Source organism: Nelumbo lutea, chromosome 6 (assembly GCF_056320005.1).
Source record: "Nelumbo lutea isolate HS-2025 chromosome 6, American lotus-T2T, whole genome shotgun sequence".
Lineage (NCBI taxonomy): Eukaryota > Viridiplantae > Streptophyta > Magnoliopsida > Proteales > Nelumbonaceae > Nelumbo > Nelumbo lutea.
This window is the reverse complement of record NC_142689.1, coordinates 51,251,389-51,258,846: the sequence shown is the minus strand read 5'-3', so window position 1 is coordinate 51,258,846 and position 7,458 is coordinate 51,251,389. Positions and strand designations below refer to the sequence as shown.

General features: G+C 38.4%; 1 non-coding gene across 1 annotated transcript; it reads right to left on the bottom strand.

Annotated features, from left to right (window-relative positions):
• Positions 1 to 406: 406 nt before the first annotated feature.
• Positions 407 to 513, bottom strand: LOC148848877 (small nucleolar RNA R71). The gene has a single exon (XR_016101566.1). It is a non-coding gene; the product is annotated as a small nucleolar RNA R71 (small nucleolar RNA).
• Between the last annotated feature and the right edge of the window lie 6,945 nt (positions 514 to 7,458).

Here is a 7,458-nt window from a genome sequence, read left to right as displayed (position 1 = left end):
AATTAGCGAACCCACAATAGAAATTGAGGAAGAGATGGTAGAAGCAAATCACACCTTTTTGGACTATGCTTGTCCAACAATTGATGGGGCTGCCTCCAACATTTGCAAGCCCACAATTCAGGCCAATAATTCGAAATCCAGCCTACAATCATGCAAATGATTCAGACAAGTTAGTGGGTTGCCAAGTGATGACCCTAATGCACATATTGTTAACTTCATAGAAATATGTGATACATTTAAACATAATGGAGTTAGCGGTGATGCTATTAGGCTTAGATTATTTCCATTTTCATTGTGTGATAGAGCTAAAGATTGGCTTAACTCACTCCCTGCAGGAAGCATCACCACTTGGAATGATTTGACCCAAAAATTCTTGGCTAAGTATTTTCCACCCTCTAAAACAACAAAATTAATTAATGATATCACTACTTTTGCTCAATTAGAGAGGGAATCTTTGTATGAAGCATGGGAATGATTCAACGAGATGCTTAGGAAGTGTCCTCACCATGGGATACCAAATTGGCGACAAATCCAAACTTTTTATAATGGTATTACCCCATCTAATCGTTCCATCATTGATGCAGCTACAGGTGGCACAATCATGAGGAAAACGCCAGATGAAGCCTATGATCTAGTGGAAGAGATGGTGTCAAACAACTACCAGTGGAGTAATGACTGAACTGATCGAAGGGGAGTACACCACATCGATTCTCTTGCAGCCATATCTGCTCAACTTGCTAGCTTGAATAAAAAATTTGATACTTTGAATATTGCAGCAATGAATACATCATCTAGCATCCCATGTGATTTCTGTGGTCAAATGGGACATACTAATTCTGAGTGTCCATTAGGTAATGCTTTTACTTCACATGAGAATGCTAATTTTATCTCTCATACTGGTAGGCCAAATTTCAACCCCTACTCAAACACATACAACCCAGGGTGGAGGAATCATCCAAATTTTTCATGGAACAACAACTAGCAAAAAGCACCCATAGGATTCCAACAACAACCGCCCCCACAAGAAAAGAAGAGTAATTTGGAAGAAATGATTTCTAAGTTCATCAATGCTGCTGAAACAAAACTTCAAGAACATGAAAAAAAGTTCTCAAGTCAAGAAGCATCAGTTAAGAACCTAGAAGTCCAAATGGGGCAGATTGTGAATCTATTGTTGGAAAGAAAGGAGGGACGATTGCCCAACAATACAGAGAAGAATCCAAGAGAGCAAGTAAATGCCATAGCTTTGAGAAGTGGGAAGACAGTTGGTGAGACCCAGAACGATGACCAAAAAGCTGAAGTGGTCGATCCAGAAAAGGAGGCCAAGGGGAGTACACCGAAACTGAATTTAGATGCTGTCAAACTTCCTCTCCCTACCCCATAAGAGTCTTGAAGGCTAATCTATATAAATAGTTTGAAGTATTTAAAAAGATTCATATTAACATCCCTCTTCTTGATGTGTTGTCATAGATGTCAAAATATGCTAAATTCTTGAAGGAGGTGATGTCAAACAAAAGGAAATGGGAGGACTATGGGATGGTGAAATTAAATGAAGAGTGCTTAGGCATTTTCAAAATAAATTTCCCCCAAAGCTAATGGATCCAGGGAGTTTTTCTATACATTGTACCATAGGGAATACCGAATTCGAAAAATCTTTATGTGATTTGGGTGCTATTATAAATTTAATGCCTTACTCTATTTTTGAATAGCTCAAATTGCATGAATTAGCATCTACAACTATTACCCTACAATTAGCAGATCAAAGCATTAAATACCATAGGGGAATAGTAGAAGATGTTTTGGTTAATGTAGGTAATTTCATCATTCCTATTGATTTCATTGTGTTGGATATGGAGGAAGATAGGGCAATGCCATTGATTCTAGGGAGACCCTTTCTTGCAACTGGTAATGCCTTAATTGATGTACAAAAGGGTCGACTTACTATTAGAATCAATGGTGAAGAAGTAGTGTTTAATGTATTTCAAACCATGAAGTATCCCAACACAAGTGAACATGAAGTATATGCATTCGATTGTATAGATATTTGGGCGTCTGAGATTAACTGACCAAAATTAGATAACTCCTTTGAAAGCTGCAGTTCTGATTCATGTAAAATTTTGCAGATTATGGAGGAGGAAGAGAAGGAGGCAGTGAACTATTTGGAGGCTGGCTAGGAAGGGTGTAAGCCAAGACAAGGAAAATTTCTACCACTAGAAGGGTCAGATTCTGCTAAACACTTGCTACCCTCCATCAAAGCACCTCCAGCTTTGGAACTTAAAACCCTTACCTTTTTCATTTAAAATATATATTTTTGGGAGACAGTTCCACCTTACCTATAATTATCTCTTCTGAATTGATAGGTCTCCAAGAGGAGAAGCTTGTGAGAGTGCTCAAGCAACATATATCGGCCATAGGATGGAGCATCGCCAACATAAAAGGGATTAACCCTTTGGTATGCACACACAAAATTCTGATGGAACAAACTGCAATCCCAAGGCACAACCACAAAGGAGGCTGAACCCTAAAATGCAACAGGTAGTGAAGATAAGAATTCTGAAATGGCTCGAAGTAGGTATTATCTACCCGATTTTTGATTCATCATGGGTAAGTCCTGTTCAAGTCATACCAAAGAAAGGGGGGGTTACTATAATTCTAAATGAAAATAATGAATCAACTCCCACAAGAACACTATCTGGCTGGAGGGTGTGCATAGGCTATAGAAAGTTGAATGAGGCCACTAGGAAAGATCAATTCCCTTTGCCATTTATTGATCAAATGATAGAGAGACTTGCAGGGCACAAATATTATTGCTTCCTAGATGGCTACTCTGGGTATCTTCAAGTACCCATTGCACTTGAAGATCAGGAGAAGATCACTTTTACTTGCCCATATGGAACCTTTGCATTTAGGAGAATGCCATTTGGACTATGCAATGCACCTACCGCTTTCCAGTGTTGTATGATGTCATTATTTGGTGATTTCATCGATGACTTCATGGAAGTCTTCATGGATGATTTCTCCATTTATGGATCATCATTCGATGAATGCTTGCATAATTTGGAAAAAGGTACTTCAAAGGTGTGAGGAGTCTAACCTTGTTTTGAACTGGGAAAAATGTCATTTCATGCTTAGGGAAGGAATAGTTCTAGGACATAAAGTGTCCTCCAGGGGCATCGAAGTGGATAAAGCTAAGGTAGAACTAATTGAAAAGCTCCCTCCACCTTAGTCATTAAAGGATGTTAGGGTTTTTCTTGGGCATGCAGAATTTTATAGGTGATTCATTAAAGATTTTCTAAAATAGCCAGACCCTTGACAAATCTGCTTTCTAATGATGTACTTTTTGAATTCGATGATGACTGTTTGCATGCATTCAATACTCTTAAGGAGAAATTTATTCAAGTTCCTATTGTATGAGCCCCTGTATGGGAACTACCCTTCGAAATAATGTGTGATGCAAGCAACGATACCGTGGGCACAGTTTTAGGGCAGAGAAAAGATAAGAAATTTCATACCATATACTATACAAGTAGAACCATGAATGAAGCACTAAAAAATTATTCGACTACCTAAAGGGAATTACTTGTAGTAGTATTTGCTATTGAAAAGTTCAGATCTTATTTGCTCTTATCTAAAGTCATCGTATTCACTGACCATGCTGCCTTGAGATATCTACTTGCTAAAAAAGATGCAAAACCTAGGCTGCTTCGATGGATCTTTCTGTTGCAAGAATTTGATCTAGAAATTAAGGATAAGAAGGGTTGTGAAAATATAGTAGTTGATCATTTATCGAGGCTGGATGGAAATTATGTTGAAAATATTAATAATTCATCCTTGCATGATGAATTCCCAGATGAACAACTATATGCAATTAGCAGAAACAATGAACCATGGTTTGCTGATTCGACAAATTTTTTGGCAGGAAAGGTGGTGCCACTTCACTTGACATATCAGCAGAGAAAGAATTTTATCTATGATGTGAAGCATTATCTATGGGATGAACCTTACCTGTACGGAATCTATGGGGACAGACTGATAAAGAGATGTATTCCCGAGGAAGAAGTGTAAAGTGTCATAAATTTTTGCCATGATAAAGAAGCAGGAGGTCACCATGGAGTATCAAGAACTGCTTCAAAAATTCTCCAAAGCGGTTTTATTGGCGTTCACTCTTTAAGGATGTCTATGCATACGTAAATGCTTGCGATCATTGTCAAAGGACATGTAACATCTCCTGACGAAACGAGATGCCCTTGAATAATATTCTTGTTTGTGAAATATTTGTTGTGTGGGGCATTGATTTCATGGGACCATTTCCAAAATTTGTTAATAATTCATACATACTTGTGGCTGTGGATTATGTGAGCAAATGGGTGGAGGCATGTGCATATCCCACTAATGATGCTCAAGTTGTCATTAAATTTATAAAAAAATTCATAGTCACTTGTTTTGGAACACCTCGAGCTATCCTAAGTGATGGGGGGAAGCATTTATGCAACAAACAATTTGAACAATTATTAAACAAGTATGGTGTTACGCATAGATTTGCAACCCCCTACCACCCCCAGACTAGTGGCCATGTAGAAATCTCTAATAGAGAACTAAAACAGACTTTGGAAAAGACGGTTACCACATCTAGGAGGGATTAGTCCTTAAAACTAGACGATGCACTTTGGGCCTATCGTACGACATTCAAAACCCCAATTGGTATGTCCCCCTATCAATTAGTCTTCGACAAAGCGTGCCATCTACCCATTGAGCTGGAACATAAAGCTTATTGGGCTACCAAATTTTTGAATTTCAATTTAAGAAATGCAGATAATCATAGAAAGCTTCAGCTCAACGAATTAGAGGAATGAAGGAATCAAGCATATGAGAATGCCCAGACTTACAAAGAAAAAGCCAAAGCATGGCATGACTCCTGTATTGTAAGGAAGGAATGTAAAGTAGGAGACAAAGTTCTGCTCTTTAATTCTCGTCTCAAGCTATTCCCTGGGAAGTTGAAAACCAGGTGGAGTGAACCCTTTGTAGTGGCTAAGGTATTCCCTCATGGAGCGATTGAACTGCATAATGGTAAGGGCAACATATTCAAGGTAAATGGGCAGCGTTAAAAGCATTATATTGAAGGAGATCAAACCATCCACCATGGGTTCATTCTCTCCTTGAAACAGCCATGAAAGAAAGGTGAAAGTCAAGCTCACGACTTAAAAGGAGCGCTTGTGGGAGGCAGCCCATTGAGTTCAGTTACTACTTATGATTGTGTTTTTCTCTTAGGAATTTAATTGTGTATAGTAGCTGAAGGACCTCAACAAGGCATTTAGGGAAGTCCCCTTAAATCTTTCTATCTTGCGAAAAGTCATATACATTGAGGACAATGTATACCTTAAGTGTGGGGGGATTAAGGGAAATTGATAATTTCTGGATTTTCTCTAGCATGCTGCGATCATCACTATTTTAACATTTCTTTTTGAAACTTCTACTCCCTAGAAACTTGTTTTTGAAAAATTTCAAACTCTAATGAATCCTGTGCTTAGGTGGAATAGACAGAAAAGGATGCAAGCAAGAGTAGCTGAAATTTTCGGCTGTAGAAGGCACCTCATTGCAACCCCTAGTTGATTATTCTAGAACTTTGTTTTGCTAGACATGTTGAGACCATGATAATGAGTTCATGGATTGGGTCAACAATGGTGATGATATCCAAAAAAAAAAAAAAAAAGAAAAAGAAAGAACTGGTGTGAGATGAAGCATAAAATGCACTCACAACGAGAGAAAAAGAGCTAGTGTGAGATAGAGCATAAAGTGCACTCACACCGAGAGAAAAATAGCTAGTGTGAGATGGAGCATAAAATGTATTCACACCGAAGGCAAAAAGAAAAGGGTGAGATGGAGCATAAAATGCAGTCACCCCTAGAACCACAAGCCCCATTTCACCTTTTGATGCATTGAACTCATACTAAGTGGTGGAGATGTGATGCTTAAGCAAGGTTTTGGTAATAACATTTCTTGTTTTGACTAAAAAATCTTTTGTAAGGGCAGTTAGCAGTTTGAATATGTTAAAGCAATGAATGTTTACTTTAGTCCTAAAATGTTCATGCGATGAAATGCTTGCTCCCCTTGACTGTTGATTCGACTTGGGATCATGAGGATTGGTGATTAGAGATTATTCTTTGACAAGTTAAGATGGAGGAAGACGTGGACAATGGAGGGATTCTAAAATCTGGATTAAGGCATACGAGAGAACAAGCATCTTGTTGAGGAAACCTTCAAAAATTTCAGTAGATAGTCAGCTGGTTCCCGTTTAGTTTTGCTTGAGTTTTGTCTTGCTCGAGGACGTGCAAAGTTTAAGTGTGGGGGGATTTGATGCGAATAAAATTTATCATATTTTTATCTATGAATATTCAGTCTCTCTACAATTAATTTACATTTAAATGGACTCATTACTCTTGTATTTCGGTTCAGGGCATTAAAGAAGGCATCAGGAGGAAAGCAAGGCAAATCGGATGATTTTTTGTAGTTTCGGCACCAACCAGTAATATGGGCCTAACTATCGTATCCGAGATTCAATTGGGCTGATTCAAGACTCATTGGAAAGATAAGAGATAAAGATACAACTTTCATGTTTTGGGATTTCATAGATTCGGCCTGAATCGAAGTCAAATCCGGGCCCAAAGTCTGGAAAAATTCGCAAGAAGACCGAATTCGCAGTAGAAGCCCAACTGGTAGAAAAGACTTACAGCAGCCATATTCGCAGAGGAAGCCTAATACGAATACAAGAACAAGAAACTGAGAAGAGTCCTACCAGATTTAAATTTGTGATGTAATTCTAGAAAGTTAAAGATTGAGATCATTAGATAAGAGATAAGATAAGATAGGATAGGATGAGTTTAACCTGGACTATCTATTCTAGAGATAATTCCAAGTGGTTGTAACAGCCTCTTCCCTAAACTATATCAAGGGTTGGGTGAACTAGCTTTGAGCGTCAATCAATAATTGAATTAATCAATTACTGAAGTCCCTCTGAAGTGAATCAAGAAGATCGTCAAGAAACTTCAAAAAGGAGATCAGCAAATCAAGAGGGCTTCAAGAAGGAGGTGGTGGCAAGAAGAAGAGGAGATCTCAACACCATGGGCGAATTCATGAGTTCTTTCTTTCCTCTTCTAGTGGCTGGTCTGTTTGCAGAAATGACAAGCATCTAATGCTTTGTCCTTCCTCTGCCTTTTGGGCTTGCTAATTTTTTTTGAGGCTTCTTCTTCGCCTTCATCTTCTTTTTGCCCGATTTGCCACCTTCAACAAGCATGGAAATGGGCTCATCCTTCTTTTTCAGTTCCTTGGTTCTCTGCAACATATTGTTGAGTTCCTTGATGCTAACATTTATCTTGTTCATGTTATAGTTCATGATAAACTGATTGAAGGAAGAAGGCAAAGAGTTCAGGATGACATCAACCTTGGTGACATGATCTAACCCAG